This window comes from Ricinus communis, chromosome 7, assembly GCF_019578655.1.
Source record: "Ricinus communis isolate WT05 ecotype wild-type chromosome 7, ASM1957865v1, whole genome shotgun sequence".
NCBI lineage: Eukaryota > Viridiplantae > Streptophyta > Magnoliopsida > Malpighiales > Euphorbiaceae > Ricinus > Ricinus communis.
The window spans coordinates 9,197,179-9,215,184 of NC_063262.1; the positions used below are offsets into that span (position 1 = coordinate 9,197,179).

Genomic DNA, 18,006 nt, shown 5'->3' on the forward strand with positions numbered 1-18,006 from the left:
AATGTTTATATCAATCATAATTTTTTCAATATGCATCACAAAAACAAGAAGACTTTCATAAATAATCAATATCTTCATTTGAAAATATTGATGAACATTATATATACAGATAATGAACATTGCAGTACCAAATAATGGACATTAATATTACTGATAAATTATACATGAAACAATATGAACATGAATATTAACCGTAATGAATATTAAGTTCACATATAATGAATATTTAAATACAAAAAATTAATTAGTATAGAATATTACATCCAATGGATATTATACATATAGAAAATGAACATTTTAGTATATGTAAATGAACAAAAAAATATTAATATATATCTGGCCTAATAAAAACTTTTTGATATGTGTTACTATATTCTGATGCATAATTTTTATTCTGACATATATAATCTAAGTTTATTATTGACATATATAATCTAAGTTTATGCATAATTTTATAGTTTTTTCTATTAATTTTTTGATAATTTTTATATTATTGTATTAATAAATTTTAAAATAAAAAAACAAAGATTTTAAAATTATTTAAATTACTATAATTTCTAAATATTTTAAATAATTATAAAATAATAAACAATCTATTTAATTTTATTTATAAATTCAATTTATATTATTGTTTATAATCAAAATAATTAAGACGACCGTACAACAAGCTGGTAAACGACTAGCTTTCATAAATATATAAAAATTTATTCAAAATATTATTTTCAATATAATATTATTTTAGATTCATTTTATCATAATTAAAAAAATAAAAATCTAAAGTATCAAAAATAAATATATATGTCAAAACAAAAATCATTAAAATAGTTACAACAGTTGTATAACACGCGAATAAATAAATAGTATTCATAAATATATAAAAATTTATTCAATATATAAAAATATATATTATTATTATTTTTTATCAATTCATTTTATTATAATATGAAAAAATAAATGAAGAAGCGAGGACAAAAGTTCCTCGTTGTACAATTTTAGAAAGAAAATAAAGCACTTCTTACACTTCTCTCACCACACACTACAAACACCACACATGTTTTATGGACTTTGGTCCATGTAAAGTCATGGACCGGAGTCCAATTGATGTTTTTATGAGCATATAAAAAAGGAGATTGGGCCATAAGAATGGAACTGCTAAAGGCTCAATAAGTCACCATAAGCCTAAGTCTAATCCACGAAAGAAGTTGTCACGCCCCATTCTGTGGGCTCGTGACCAGTGCAAAAAAATAGATAGACTTAAGGTTACCGAAACCCGTAGCAACTTTAACTATTCAATAACTCAGACAACACACACATATATGCATACACCTTAGTCAAACTAACAATTTATTCACATAATCCTAATATTAATTAATTAAATCCATCAGTAAGATTACTTGATCATTTCTATAGTTTCAACAGGGCGAAAAGAAATATTAATATTTAAAACCATTACTGTGGAGGGTCTAGATTTTTAAATAATTCAAAATATAAAAGATAGAAATTTAATTACAATAAGCCTGAAGGAGAAGGAAGTCAGGCTATCTAGAGAAAAAACAGCATAGAACCTAGTTGTCACCTTAAAAATTAAAATTGAGACTGTCAGTTTCGAGAATGAGTTAAAATCATATACTCTAAGTTTAAGCATACATAAATATAAATTAATTATTTACTAGTATAAAATCTCACAATATAAAGAATGTGTGCCAATATCATAATTTTAGAAAAAATACAACGGGATGAGTACTTCAGCAGAATCCTAAACCCCCAATTCTAGCAGCATTTGGGCTCTCTTATTCCAATAAGACTGGCGCCCAAAGAGCAAAGCTCAATCAGGGTCCTTAAATTCAGCGTAGTCACTTAATCTCCAATATAGCCAGTGCCCAAAGAGCAACATTCGACCATGGACCTTCTTCTAGCAAATAAAAATTCTATAAGCCTAGAGAATTATGCTCGACTAGGACACATCACTGAATATTCGTCTATTACCTGACTCAGAATTCTACCGATGTGCAAGCGGACTTGATGTAGCCCATCAGGTGGCATGTTCTACTGTTGCTTCATCCTGAGCTACAAAATATTTGCATCAATAATATGATAATGCAATATGATACTCAAACATTCATGATAGTTATAACAGTATAGGGAAGTAATGTAATTTTTTATAAAATTAATAATCATATGATAATAATAATAATAACAATTATGATAATAATAAATGTAATGGCACGAATAATAACAAAAATAAAAATATTAATAATATTACTATTAATAATAATATTAATAGCAATAAAAATAGATTTAATACTACTTATACTACTAAAATAACCATAATAATTATTCGTTTAAGAATTTCAATTAAATGCATATATGATACAAGCAGTAGAATATATGACTCTAACTCACAGTTCTGAGTTTTGTTGTCTACTCCTACAACTCAGGTGGAGCCGGCTGGACTGATGGATTATCTATTCACGAAAATAATTAAATTAACAAAACGTTCAAAATTTTCCCTAGGTTTAGACTCCTAGATTAGACTGCCTAAAAGAATTTTGACTGATCCCGACTCGGAAATTCTACCAAAAATTCAATAAAATCTCCTCTAAAATATGGATGTTTACTCCCCATATAACGGGTCTAGGACCTGCTAAAAATAATTTAAATATTCCATAATTAGATAACAAGAGTCGGGTCACAAAAACTACATTATTTTTTTGACTCCGCAACACAATTCAAACCATAAAATTATTTATCTGCTCGGCATAAATATTTAATTCACAACCAACTCCATAAGCAATTTGTTGATATTTAAACTAATTATGCACAACCACATTTATCACAAAGTATAATAATAATTAATCATACTAATTAGTTTATTTAATTATCAATTAATTAAATCTAATTAAATTAAATTATTTATAATTAACAACTAATGGTAATAATATTTCCTAAAATTATTAAATAATTTATAAGGTCCAAAATAAATTATACCGAGCTGCAAACCTGAAATTCTGTGCGTCCAAAAAACACAGGGTTTGAAAGGCGGTACCACCAATGGTGTCGAATTTCGAATCTATAAACGCCTACGTGAAGCTTGAGCTGTGGGGAGTTTGTATGCAACTGTTTCTACCGGAAGCCACCAGATCAAGGCCGAAAAGTTTTAGCTCCAGCGAGACTCACACACCATTGTCGACGAGGGAAAAATAAGAGGGAAGCTTGACCTAAGAGTTTCGACGATGGGGAGCACGAATCCATTACGGATTTAGGAGAAAGGGGCAGTAGGAGGTTGAACTAGCGGTGGCTGTACGGGCGATAACTTTTCCTCTTCTTTTCGATTTTTCCACCGGAAATGCAGAAATAAGGGCGGCGACGGCGAAGGAAGAGGAAGAGGAAGAAGTTTCAGTGGGTTGAGGGAGATGCATGTGGCGTAAATGGAGGGAGGGAGGAGAAGAAGTCGACAACAAGGGAGGGAGAGGAAGAAGGAAAGAAGAAAATGGGTACAAGCAATTTTTCCAAACTTGAAATTATGTTTAGCCCTCCCCCCTTATATATATATTTACATACATTTATATACCCGTAATTTCTATTTCAATAAATTAACTTTAGATAGACTCATAACAGGGATGATGATTATATATAAAATAAATAAATTATTAATATTTAATATAATATTAAATTCAAGTTAAATAGAAAATAAATATTTTAAATAAAACTAATATAAATATAAAAAAAATTGACTACTCTTTTAAAATTATAAATCTAAATTTAAAATTTATCAAAACCAATATACTTAAATTATTAGATAATATTAAATTAAATTAAATTAAATAGTGCTCACTTACTCACAAAAATTATTAATTATCAAATTATCTTGAAAAATATATAAAATAAAATTTAAAAATCACGGATATTACAAGTCTTTTAAAGCCCAAGCTAGCTCTCAAGGCCCTGAACAGAAAGGAAGAATCTGGCTATTAAAATGGAGCGGGTGATAGAGAAGAGATGCAAACAGTTATCCAAGAGTGTTGGTGAGTTTGGAAACCAAATGGAGGTGTTGCTATCTGAAGCAGTTAACCATGATGCTTAAATAGTTGCGGAAGAAGATCTTATTCTAGATATTTCTACTGTGTCAGTGGAGCCTATTATCCAGGCTTGCTGAAATCAATGATCTCTTTGTGTTGGAACATCCAAGGGTTGGGCAGCCCAAGGACGTCCCGAACCTTGCACTTGTTGGTGCAAAGGTATAAGCCTGCTCTGATTTTTCTTTCTAAAACTCGCTTCTTAGTTACTAAGCTTCAAAATCTCCGCATTAGTTTGAATATGGATGGTGTTTTTGGTGTGGATTGTATGGGTAAAAGTGGAGGCTTGAGGCTATTTTGGGACGACTCAGTTGATGTTAATATTATTAGTTTTACAAAGTGGCATATTGATTACGTGGTTACTGCTGCAAGTGTTGATCCATGGTGCTTTACAAGGTTTTATGGCAATCTAGATTCTTCTCAATGAATCCACTCTTGGACTCTTTTAGAAAGACTCAGTGCTTTGTCGCACCTTCCTTGGCTCTGTGGAGGAAATTTCAATGAAATTACTTTTGATTTTGAAAAAGTTGGGGGCTGTAAAAATCCCAATTATTTATAGAGAACTTTAAATGTGCTCTTGAGGCTTGTTAGTTGTTTAATATTGGATTTCGTGGAGACCTTTTCACTTGGTAGGGTAAGAGAGTTGGTAGGGTAAGAGAGGACAATATGTGGTTAGGGAAAGGCTAGATCGTATGGTTTGTAATTTGGATTGGTGAGATTTGTATCCTACAGGTTACCCCCTTAATCTTTGATAACTGATCAAAATAGAGAATAGGCCTACCATGAAAGAATAGACTGACCAAACAAGAATAGGCCGACTATGAAAGAATAGACCAACCATACAAAAGTAGGCCGACCATGAAGAGTAGGCCGACCAAAGAATAGGCCGACCAAACAAGAGTAGACTGAACATGAAAGAGTAGATTGACTATGAAGAGCAGGCCGACCATGAAAGAATAGGCCGACCAGACAAGAGTAGGTCGAGTATTGCATGTCGAATTGTTATAACCAAGAAATAAGAGGTTCACTAAGTCTAAATTCAAATACAACAAGAAATCTTAGTAAGACTCTAGTTAGAAATCTGATCCGACCTAGGATTTTATTGTATGACCAAGAAAATTAATCCTATTAGAATTGGTAGACTTTGCATTCATAAAGTCCTAGTCCTTGTAGGACTAGAAGACCTTCAATCTCTATATAAAGGACTGTAACACAACATGTTAGGTACATTCATTATTCTACAATTACTATATACTTTACAACTCAAAATTATTACTGACTTAGCTATTGGAGTGAGTAGCTGGATAACCTGTCCGGTGCTCTCTAATCATTATTTCAAGTACACCGGAACCTCTAATCATTATTTCAAGTACACCGGAACTCGAGTTAAACTTGAAGATCTTATTGATAGCTTACCTTTAATGACCAAATTATCAATCTTGATCTTTGGAGGTCATACCATCGCCCTATTGTTGGTGACTTGTTGGGGTCTTTTCTGAGTAATGGAAAACTAGTAGAAAGAGGAGGGGTCGTTTTCACTTGAAGGAATTCTAGACACGTATTGCAGAAAGTGAACAAGAGGTTTTAACTGCTTAGGACAAATGTGGTAATATAACCTCCATACCAGGTATGGTGGGGTCTCTATCAACTTGTGCTAATCATCTCTTAGCTTGGAGTAGATTAACATTTCGTAATCTGAAAAAGAGTATTGAGATTAAATAGAAGGAGCTGTGGATGCCTATGGATTGCTAGAATGCCTTGGATTTGGAAGTATTTAATTTATAAAAGAAGAATTAGAGGATCTTTTGCTTAAGGAAGAACTCTACTAGAAGCAAAGGTCCTGAGCTTCCTGGCTTAAGGAATGGGACCGTAAGACTCCTTTTTTTTCATCGCAGAGCTTCCTAAAGGAAGGAGAGATATGATTTAGGGGTTTGCTTGATGAAGCGGGGTGTTGGCAGGATGTTGGATGTTGAGGATATTTAGCGAATTGTTAAAGTTTATTTTAGTTCTTTATTCCATTCTTTGAATCCAGCTGAGGCTGATATGCAAGAGGTTCTTGATGTGGTGCCTTGTTATATATTAGATGAGATGAATGACCGCCTTGCAATTCCGTTTAGTGATTTGGAAATTCGGGAGGCTCTAAATCAGATGTATCCTACAAAGTCTCCGGGGAAAGATGGTTTTCCAGCTCTTTTTTACTAACGATATTGGCACATTGTGGACAAAGATGTAGTGAAGGTATGTCTTGGTGTGCTTAATAATGGTGATTCTATGCAGTGTGTAAATGAGAGTGTTATTGCCTCAATCCGAAAGTGAAGCAACCTAAGAGAACCACAGATTTTCGTGCCAATCAGCTTATGAAATATTTGTATAAGTTGATTAGCAAATCTTTGGCTAATAGGCTTTGTGGTTGCTTAGATGTCATTATCGATGAGGCACAAAGTGCATTTATTCCGGGTAGGCTGATATCGGATAATGCTTTGGTTGGTTTTGAATGTGTGCATTTTCTGAAAAGATCCAAGAGAAAGACAAATGGTCCAATGGCTTTGAAATTAGACATGTCCAAAGCATATGATCGTGTAGAATGGTGCTTTTAGTGGAGCGTAGGATGCTGAAATTGGGATTTTGGGATTCTTAGGTTGGTAAGATTTTGGCTTGTATGTCTTCAGTTAATTTTTCTTTCTCTGTTAATGGAATTAGTGGAAATGTTTGTTCTTCTAGAGGATTGAGACAAGGGGATCCTCTCTCCCCTTATCTCTTTCTTATTTGTGTGGAAGGTCTTTCATGTCTCATTGATAATGCGAAGAATTTGGGACAGCTTCGTGGTCTTGAGTTTTGTGGATTGTATCCAGCTATAACTCACATTTTCTTTGCCGATGACAACCTTTTTTTTATAGAGCAAATGTGGAAAATTGTCAAACAATCAAAAAAGTCCTCCACCTGTATGGTAAAGCCTCGGAATAGATTATAACTTTTTATAGATCGGCTGCCATATTTGGAGAAGGCGTTTTACCATTGGTTCAAATGAAGTGCTGGAATGTTTAGGTGTTTTTGAAGTCCCTTGCCATGAGTGCTGGAATGTTACCTGTTATGATGATGTCATCAACATATACAAGGACAATAACGGTGCATGTGTAAGTGTGTTTAACAAACAAAAAAGAGTCAGAAGCACATTTAATAAAATTAATTGTTAAGAGAATGTGGCTTAGCTTGGCATACCATGCTCTCGGGGATTGTTTCAATCCGTAGATAGCCTTTTTTAGCTTACATACCAGGGATTGATCGGCAGTAGGTTTGTACTTTAGAAGCAAAGTCATGTAGACTTCTTCTTCGAGGGACCCTTAGAGAAATGCGTTTTTGACATCCTTTTGAAATAAGGTCCATCCTGAATTAACATCAATAGATAATAAAATGCGAACGATGCTCATTTTGGCTACTGGGGCAAAAGTTTCATAATAGTCCACCCCATATGTTTGGGTAAACCCTTTTGCTACCAGTCTGACCTTATATCGCTTAATCGTTCCATCATGCTTATATTTAATTTTATACACCCATTTGCACCCAACGAGTTTTTTATTTTGTCGTAGAGGGGTTAATTCTGAGGTGTCATTTTTCTCAAGAGCCTGAAGCTCTTCCTTCATAGCTTTGCACCATTTGGGATCGGTGTTAGCTTCATAGAAGGAAGAGGGCTCAGTATGAGTGGTGAGTTTATTTAGCTAGGCCCTATATGAATTGGATACACTGTGATAGCTAATAGAATGTTGGATGGGATACGTCACCTTGTGGGACACATAGTCCCTCAGTCTGGCCGGAGGTCTGATAGGTCGAGATGATCTTCGAGGGGCGACTTCTTCAACCTGTGACCTGTCTCCCCCTGAAAAAGTGACCTCGGGAATGATACTGGCTCCCCCTGAAGAGGTGGCATTGAGATTGTTCTTGGGAAGTGGCTCCTCGGTCAATGGAGTAGTGTGAACTGAACTGTCAACAAAGGAAAGGTTATCTGGAAATAACAAAGTAGAAGTCCCATGAGTGGGGTGAGAGTGAGTAAAATAAGGAGTGCATTCATCAAAGACACATCCCTAGAGATATAGGTCTTGTGTGTGCACGGGTCATAACACTTATACCCTTTTTTACCCTAAGAACACTATTTTGACAGAACTTGGGTCAAGTTTATGAGAACGTTTGACATGAACATAGGCTGTGCATCCAAAGACACGAATGTGCCCTAGCTCTATTTTTCTACTCTTGAGGGTTCTAGGGGACTGAGATTTTTGAGTTTTGGACTAGGTAAGCGATTAATGAGGTAAGCGACAGTGAGGAGGGCATCCGACCAAAAGATATGAGGAACATTGTTTTGAAAAAGCAGGGATTTGGTGACTTCAAGAAGGTGACGGTTTTTCTTTTTACAAACTCTATTTTGTTCGGGAGTATAAATGCAAGTGGTTTGGTGCGAAATTCCCTTAGTGGAAAAGAAATTCGAAAATTGTTTATTTATGTATTTAGTGCCATTGTCAAATCGAAAAATTTTAATATTGGCATTGTACTGATTTTGAATAAAATGGAAAAAAATTTGGAAGCCAGTGAAAACTTCATTTTTACCTTTTAATAAGTAGACCCTAGTGGTACGAGAGTAGTCATCAATTAAGGTGACAAAATAACGGAAATGATTATAAGAAGTAACGGGGGCAGGTCCCCAAACATCGGAATGGATTAAATCAAACATATTGTCTGATATAGTAGAGGATACAGGAAAAGGTAATCTAGTATGTTTGACGAATTTACAGATATCACAACAACTAGTGTTTAGGTTTAGACAAAAAAGCTGGTTTAAAACTCGATTAGACGAATGCCCAAACCATTGATGGATCAAAAAGTCTGAGCTAACAGGATGGTAGAGATTAGACACTGGTTGGGGGAATCAATGAGGTAATAGAGGCCATTCTCAAATCGACCTTCACCAATTGTCTTCCCTGTGATTCGATCCTGAAATAAGACTGTAGATGGTGAGAAAATAACATTACAATTTAAAGTTCTTGTGATCTTACCAATTGACAACAGATTTGATTTAAAGTCTGGTAAAAGAAGAATATTGTGAAAAACATTATGCAATAATTTTGAGGAGCCAAAACCAGAGATTTTAGCTTGGTGTCCATTAGCAACAGTCACATGGCTGGAATTAGCGGGAATAAAATTTTGCAATTGTGTGACATCCCATGTCATATAATCCGTTGCCTCAGAATTAATTATCCAATATGATGTATTATTTAAAGAGCAATTCTGCGATACCAAACCTATCCCACGAGGCTACTGAGGCTGAATAAGAGACTAGTTGGGATATAAGCTGGGAAATCTGGAATTTTTCTGTTGAATTCGGGTCTGTCCAATTGAAGGAGTCAATTCGGGTCGTGTCGTTTGAACCGGGTCAGGCTGTGTCACCTGAATCGGGTTGCTCCATATGGGCCGGGTCAGGTTGGTGTTATCGGGCCGGGTCAGGATGTTGGAGTCCGGCCGGATTAAGTTAAGGAAGTCCGACACGTTACTCATAAACGACCTAAATTGCACCCTGCATCATAACCACTAGGGTTATGTGCGTTAGCCATTCCGCCGAATTTGCTTCTTCCTCCCTTCTTCCGTCTCTCATTTCCGTTGAGAATCGGCCGAAGATGCAAATGGAGGTGCTAACATGGCCTCCGAGTGTGCCCCTTTCGTGGTGGTACGCACCTCTCAACGGCCGGAAAGCACCCCCGCTCCAATCATCTTCCGGGATGCGAGAAACTGGAGTTGTATGCCTTTTCGGTGCTGTCTAGACTGCATCCAGTCCCCATTGTTGCTCGTCTTGTTTCCTCCTGCTGTATTGTGGCTATAAAAACTTCAATTGGAGGCAGGCTACTTGACAGCAAAATCTGAGACCTCAAGGTCTCATAGCTCAAATCGAGCCCCCCAAGGTAGGTATACACTAAATTTTGTTCTTCTCTTCTTCTCGACTCTTCTGGGTCCGAGGTTGGTGGGAGGTAACTCTGAAGTTCTTCCTACCGAGTCAAGACCTCTGTGGCATAGTTCGTGCTCGTCCAAGTCCCCTATCTTATTTGAGCCAGTTCCTGTTTCAAATTAAAGATATGAGCATAACTTCGCTCGTGCCCATATAGATTTTTTAGTTTGTTCCAAATTGCCAGTGATGAAGCCAGCAGCATACACAGCTTGGCTATCTGAGGCTCCATCTTGTTGGTGAGTAGCGACATGACCATATGGTCAGTCGTTTGCTACTCCTCTGCTACCTCAATTTCTTCTTCTGTTGGTTCATTAGGGTTGATTGGCTGTGGCTTTTTTCGGATTCCTGTGATGAACCCTAATTTTTATCTACCACTTAAGCCGATATACACCACTCTTGACCATTCGAAATGATTTTGGTTACCTTTTAATGTGATGTTGGTTAATTTAGTAATGTCGTTGTGAGACATGATGAAGAAGGTTTTTGTGTGATTGAAGGGTAAACGATGACAGGATCAAACCTGCTCTGATACCATGTAGAAAAAAGAAATTTAAGTTGGTATAAATCTGTGATGATATATAATGTTGAATTCTGAGATTTACATGAATGAATATGATCAATATATATACACTTAGAGATTAACGGTCTTATTGCTATGATTTTTAGACCCCAACTCTATGTCAACGTTCTTCTGACTATACTGGAATTAGTGGAAGTGACCTTTCTTTATTAGGGAAGAAAGGATGCTCCTAATGTCAGCTTTCTGGCAACGGCGCCAAAATTTGACAAAGTTGTCGCGTGCCTATAAAAAATAACCTAACTAGACCTCCTAACTATGTAGTCAAGCAAGCAAGGGTCGAATCCCTAGAGATTGAAGTAGTAAAAACTAGCTAATCTTGACTTTAATTAATGCTAAGTAAGGAACCAAATCAATGATTGAGGATAAATTAATCTATAATGCAAATAATAATAATGAGAATAAATTCAAGGATAAAAGGCACCTAGAGTTACGTATCCCCACTAGCATAATTAACGCAAAGATAAGTTCCTACCCCAAACTAATTAAATAATGTTCACAAGGAAAGGTAACCCTATAAAATACTATAGATCTCTCCCGAGTATCAATGGCTTCCCTAATATGCAATCAAAACCTACTCCCGTGGAATCATGCAAATTAAAGACATTAAACTCAATACCCTGATTTCCTAACAATCCATTCTACCTACTCCCGTGGAGAATTTCATGTCATTTATTGAAATAATCAAATCCGTCAAAACCTAACTCCCACTGTGATAAAGACAATGGAATCATAACAATCTGCTGAATTTTTTTTGATGCCCGATTCAACCAGACGTCAACCAACCTCAGTTAGTTCGCTTCATACAATCTCTTGGCTGTGATTTAGTATACAAAGATTGAAATTCCTTCGAAGAATATTTGACAGGGGGGTAGTGATTGATTTGCTTTTGGCATGAAATTGGCATGAATATTACTCTTTTGGGCTATTGATTGTTATGAGAAATTGTTGTGAGTGGGTATTGCAGCAGAATTGTGAGTCTTGTGAATAGTGAGTAAAGGACAGAAATTTTGAACTTTGACATTGAGAAACTCACTCAATACTACATCAATGGCTCGTCCAAAAAACACTAAGCAAAAGAAAGCCCCTGTATACCCAAGTTCCAAAGGAAAGCCAGTTTTTAAAGGCAAAACCTCCGACTCCAAGACCAAATCTTCAATTGCGAAGGGTAAAACAGTAGTCTCTTCATCTTCTCGAGCCAAACAAAAAGAAAAGGCTGTCATCAATTACTATGATATCAATTTTAGAGATGACGACCAACGAGCAAAGTATGAAAAGTTGTTTGTGAGAGGAGTAACTGCTACTCGTTATTGTGATATTAATGTTCTAAAATCCTTAGACATTGAAGATGATGTCCGGTTGCTATTCTCTAACATTGGTTTGAGTGATCTTCTAATAACAAAATACCCCACATATATGAGAGTCACACTGGAATTTTTGAGCTCCTAGAAAGCCGTTACTTACTCAAGACCGAGCTGTGGTGATGGTATGATCAATTTTTGAATGTACAATGAGGAGCATATTTGGACTTTGCCCAAGCTCGATAAAGTTCTTGGTTTATCTACTGGTGGATTGAGGTTGACCCCTAAAAGTTGCTCTGCTACGCCCTTTTGGCGATTTTTGACTGGTGAAAATGATTATGATTCGAAAGGGAGCCTGACGGCCTTAATCCGGCACCCAGCCCTTCGATACATCCTTTGATTGTTCGCAAGCACTATATTTGGTCAACGAGAAGGGGGTAAGGTTCGAGTAGACAAGCTATATATGCTCCATCACATGCTTCATGCTCAACCTATTGATGTTGGTGCTTACATTATTCGGCAAATACAAACCATGGCAAAATCAATCACTAGTGGCGGAGCCTTTGTGCAAGGGGGACTCATAACCCCAATTGCTCTCTACTTGGGCCATAGGGATCAACTCGAGAAAGATGGTCATGTTAATGGAACCGATGCTCTAGATATCCCTTCAGATTGGTTCAAAAAGAAAGGAGGCACCACTCTCTGGTGTATCAAGGATGTTGAAGATGAACTACCTTCCCCTGAGGAAATGTCTTTGCGCAACGAGGCAAATTGGTATTTCGGTAGCACCCAACTGAGAGTTCGAGTGCCTATTCTTCCTAAGGCACCAATCATACCTAGTACTTCTGAAGGTGCTAGTTCCTCCTCTGCCGTTCGAGAGAGCCCTTGAAAAGCTCCAAAATTCAGTCGATGAGATCAAAGACGAGCTAAAGAAACTCAAGGAAAGTTTGTCATCCATGTTTGCAGCTCTGAAGAATCTAAATACTTTGATGAAGTCACAAGTGTTTTCGAACCCTCTTCCCCCTCTTTGGTGAGATTTTGTGAGTACCTCTCCCCTTTTACTTATGTTTATATTTTGCTTTTGCATTATGGACACTGCAACTTTTAAGTGTGGGGGAGGGTATTAGTGTATTAGTTTTTATTTGGTGTTGCTAAAAAGAATAAATGAGAAATCGAACTCTCCTCCCCCTCTTTGGTGAGATTTTGTGAGTACCTCTCCCCTTTTACTTATATTTATATTTTGCTTTTGCATTATGGACACTGCAACTTTTAAGTGTGGGGGAGGGTATTAGTGTATTAGTTTTTATTTGGTGTTGCTAAAAAGAATAAATGAGAAAAGAAAAATTGAACATTCCAAGCCAATTTATGAAGCAAGTAATTTCAAAAGAAAAATGTTTTTCTATAGTTCTTGTCATGAGTTGATTGACACTGGATTGAATAATTTGGTAATGATGTGTAAATCCTTTCTTGGCAATAGGCTGTGGCTAGAATTATCTTCCCAGCCTCGACTCGACTAATGCATGTATCTTGAGTAACTTATGAGGAATTTGAGCCATATAGACTAACACATCTGAATCAGTCTTTGTTTTTCATGTGTGATTAGATATTTTCCTCTTAAATAGTACGATTCTTGGACTTGCCTTGATTCTATTCGAGAATTTATAACACATATTTGGGGGGATGACTGAAGATTCCTTTAGGTAGTTAGAGCCTCAAGTTTTAGGATTAGGATTATTCGCACATTTTTCTTTTTATTTTACATTCCCCTCTAGGTTGAACCATGTTGAGCCTTAATCCCATTTCTTGACGCCCTACATTACATGCCTTAGAGCCCTTTTGTAGGTTTTGTTTGGATTTTGCAGAGTATGCTACTACAATGTATGCTTTATATGTCAATATGGAGATTGTGATACGAAAGAAAAGTTGCAAAGGTTTGTTACTCAAATAAAGTGTTAGTTTATTTTCAAAGAAAAAGAAGAAAAAAAAAAGAGAAAAGAAAAAGTGAAAAAAGTTCGGGAAAGAAGCACATAATTTCCCGATATACAAAAAAAAAAGAGAATGAACCTTACATTTGGAAATAATTGTGTTGGTCGGAGTAGATTTTATTTTCTTTTATTAGGATTTGAGCACCACATCCCCAAATAACGTTGTCTTACCCTATTTTAACCAAGCCTACCCTATTACAAGGAATTCATGACCCTCCGTATTTGTGCCACCCCAAAATAAGTGGAGAAAGACGAGAGGCAAGTCTAAAGAGGAAGACTCCAAAAGTGTCGACGCGAAATAGGTTGAATGATGATGCTGCTACCTTTTTAAACACATGAGAGACTCAATTTATTTCCTTTTACAAAACTAAAGTGAGAAGCTACATGAATATGACTGAGTTAGGGGAAGGAAGCGGTAAGATTAGTTGGCCATTGAAGGGTGTTATCGACTTACTGATTCATTCCATGTTCGTTGATTTGTGACATTAACATAGTCCCTAAAATGATTTTAAGTTTTCAAAATTGTTACTTGATTGAATTTATTGGTTTGGATGTTCATTATTCGGCTTTGTAGGTATGCTATTCTGAAAACCTTCACGAGACCTTACTCATCCGCTAGGGTAACCTAAGGGTTTAAAGGGCTTGTTGCACATGCTAAGTGCAACCGTGATTCCTACGACAGTGAGTTAGGATTTTATTGCTTTATTAGTATAGTTTTTCTTATCTTTATTTTTTTCCTCGAGGACGAGTAAAGATTAAGTGTGGGGGAATTTGATAGCGCAATAATATATGCATTTTATATGCTATATATATACGTTGTTCTTCATGTTATCTTCGCATTTCTAATCTTTTAGAGCTATTATTCGTTATTTTCGATATTTCTTTCCTCGGGTTCATTTTGTTTTATTTTTTTTGTAGGAATTGGCTCGAGTTGCTAGGTGTTGACAAGGATATTTGTAGAGTCGTTCATGGTCAAGCACGATATCAAAGAGATACTCATACCTAGGAGGATTTTATATCGTGAAACGAGCAAGAGAAGCTATCCCGCGGCCACTCCGTGACTTGGCTTTCAAGGCCAACGATAAAGTAAAGAAACAGTCCACTCTGCCCCCTGCGCGCGGCCTGCCCATGGCTGGATCTGCAAAACTGCGTTTTGAACAGCTGTCTAGTCAAATTTTTAGAGTAAAAACCTAGCCAAACTCCTGAATACCCTATGATATAAATAGATTGTAAAGAACCTGAAAAAGGGCAGCCCCCTTTCTCCTTTTCTTCTTAGTTTTATGCTTTGAAGATTTATTAAAGACTTCATCATTCATTTATCAATCCAAGTATTTTCTTTTTTCTTTTTAAGCTGTTATTAATTATGTTCTCATTTATAATAAATAATCTTTTATAATCTATTATGTTTATTTAACTATCATGAGTGAGTAGTTTTCTAATCTAGGGTTAAGTGAACCCTAGCCATGATTGACGTATGATTTGTTCCTTTAATTTCCCAAATTAATTATTTAATTGCTCTTGCTTAATTGATTGTGCATATTCCAATACTAGATTAGGGATAATTAGTATTGTTATGATTCCATTGTCTTTATCAAAGCGGAAGTTGAGTTTTGAAGGATTTGATTATTTCAATTATGGACATGAAATTCTCCACGAGAGTAGGTAGAATGGATTGTTAGGAAGTCAGGGTATTGAGTTTAATGTCTTTAATTTGCATGATTCCTCGGGAGTAGGTTTTGATTGCATATTAGGGAAGCCATTGATACTCGGAAGAGATCTATGGTATTTTATAGGGTTACCTTTTCTTGTGAACATTATTTAATTAGTTTGGGGTAGGAACTTATCTTTGCGTTAATTATGCTAGTGGGGATACTTAACTCTAGGTGCTTTTTATCCTTGAATTTATTCTCATTATTATTATTTGCATTATAAATTAATTCATCCTCAATCGTTGATTTGGTTACTTACTTAGTATTAATTAAAGTCAAGATTAGCTAGTTTTTACTACTCCAGTCTCTAGGGATTCGACCTTTGCTTGCCCGGCTATATAATTAGGAGGTCTAGTTAGGTTATTCTTTATAGGCACGCGACAGCCTTGTCAGATACCATGTAGAAAAAAGAAATTTAAGTTGGTATAAATCTGTGATGATATATAATGTTGAATTCTGAGATTTACATGAATGAATATGATCAATATATATACAATTAGAGATTAACGGTCTTATTGCTATGATTTTTAGACCCTAACTCTATGTCAACATTCTTCTAACTATACTGGGATTAGTGGAAGTGATCTTTCTTCCTTAGGGAAGAAAGGATGCTCCTAATGTCAGCTTTCTGGCCTGTGATGACAGAAACTGAGGCCTTGACCTCCGGTCCTTAGCTGTTGGTTTTGTATTGTTGGTTTTTGCTTTTGTTCTTTATTATTTTATTTTTGTTCTTCAACGACATCACCAGAGATGAATTAGCTTTAATCATATCTAAGATCTTAATGGGAATATGCTTAAATGCGAGTCCTAGACAAGGTTTCGGATTTTATTAAAACCGAAGATGGTTCGGATATTATATAATAGTTTACCCTTTCGATTACACCTCTAACCTGTAAATGGTTCTGAATTTGTTGCCAAATTTAAGTGCATGAAAAATACCATATGCTGCAATAATAGGAGAAAAATCAAGAAATATGAGAGATAATGGCAAGCAACATGTATTGCCATTATCCTGAGGCTACTCAATTGCATGCTTCAAATAATAATAGTGATAATTCTAACCTGCCCATTATATTAGCCACTTCTATTGCTCATTTTGATCTTTTCTCTCAATGGCCTTCAACGTGGAGTACACAGGTAAGGACCCTAACTGAACAGCTGCATGACCGAATGTACAATATTTATGATTATACCCGGCATATAATACGTGCACAATATCAATTTTTGCATGAAATCTAAAGAACAGGAATTGAAAACAAAAAAGAAAAAAAAAAAACACATGAAGCAAAGAGTAAACAGGAGAAGAACACAATAATCAAAAGCTCACCAGGCTGTTCATCAAATCACAAAGTTGGATCCAATTGGGCAAAGAAGCAACCGCAATCCGACCTGCATCACAAAGTGTAGACTTCGAAATAAATACCGAAGATTGAAACTAAGAACAGAGAATTGAAACTATTCAATATTTGGAAAAAGAGATTCACAGACTTACAATTATACAGACACTTTCTGTTTTCCACCAAGGATTCTAACTTTACTACTCGTATGACGAAATGTTAGGTTTTCCTAAAAATTTCTTAAGCAGTGTAATTAGATGATGAGCCTTACCTCTTACTGGGACAGAACTCTAAAGATGCAATGCATATACCAAGGTGCAGCATCCCGCTTAAATGGCTAAGTTCCATTTTCTTTACTTCAGCTGTCACCATCCTTGCGCGGCAGCATGAATGAAGAAGAAAATAATTTTTTTTAAGAGGAAGAAGATTGAGATTTGGATTTAAAATGAATACGGGCTGAGTATTGGGCTTTTAAAATTTATGGAGAATTTGATTGAAATCAAATCCAATTTATAGATATATACCCAAACAAGGGATTTGATCCAAATCCATAGCATTAGTATACTTGCAAGACACATGCTCAACTACTTTATGCTCGACCTAAAAGAATATGACCCTTCATTGTTTAAGTATCATTAATACTTAAAATGTATGCTAATTGAATGTGGATGGAGTAACTTGAAATGTTACTTGTGTTAGTATGAAAAATCCCCATTGCATAAATATTGGAAGCAATGAAAACCAGGTGTGTACTTTAGCCAATTGATTGAACATGTGGACGTTAAGGATGGCCTAATGTTGTGTTAAATATCTTTAAACCAACGTCTTTTTTCCTATACATAATAAATAAAAGTAATTTCTCATTAAGCTGCTATTTGATTTTATCATGTAAGACTAAGTCTCGAACAAGTTCCAATCTAGAATATATTTATCATTCTATAGTTATTAATCAACTGCTTTGAAACATAAAAAATGTCTGTAAGTCTGCCTTTCATTTAAGGCTTCATTTTATCTAATGGTACAGCTGCATAA

The 18,006-nt window shown here is 35.6% G+C and overlaps 1 long non-coding RNA gene across 2 annotated transcripts; it reads right to left on the minus strand.

The window, feature by feature from the left end:
- Nucleotides 1-1,660: 1,660 nt before the first annotated feature.
- LOC125370549 lies at nucleotides 1,661-17,419 on the minus strand. Of its 2 annotated transcripts, XR_007216597.1 has the most exons (4): nucleotides 17,246-17,419; nucleotides 16,965-17,026; nucleotides 16,700-16,795; nucleotides 1,661-2,062 (listed from the first exon to the last, which is right to left on the minus strand). It is a non-coding gene; the product is annotated as an uncharacterized LOC125370549 (long non-coding RNA). The 2 variants fall into 2 exon arrangements; XR_007216596.1 differs by lacking the exon at nucleotides 1,661-2,062 and having other exon boundaries at nucleotides 15,620-16,795; nucleotides 17,246-17,417.
- Between the last annotated feature and the right edge of the window lie 587 nt (nucleotides 17,420-18,006).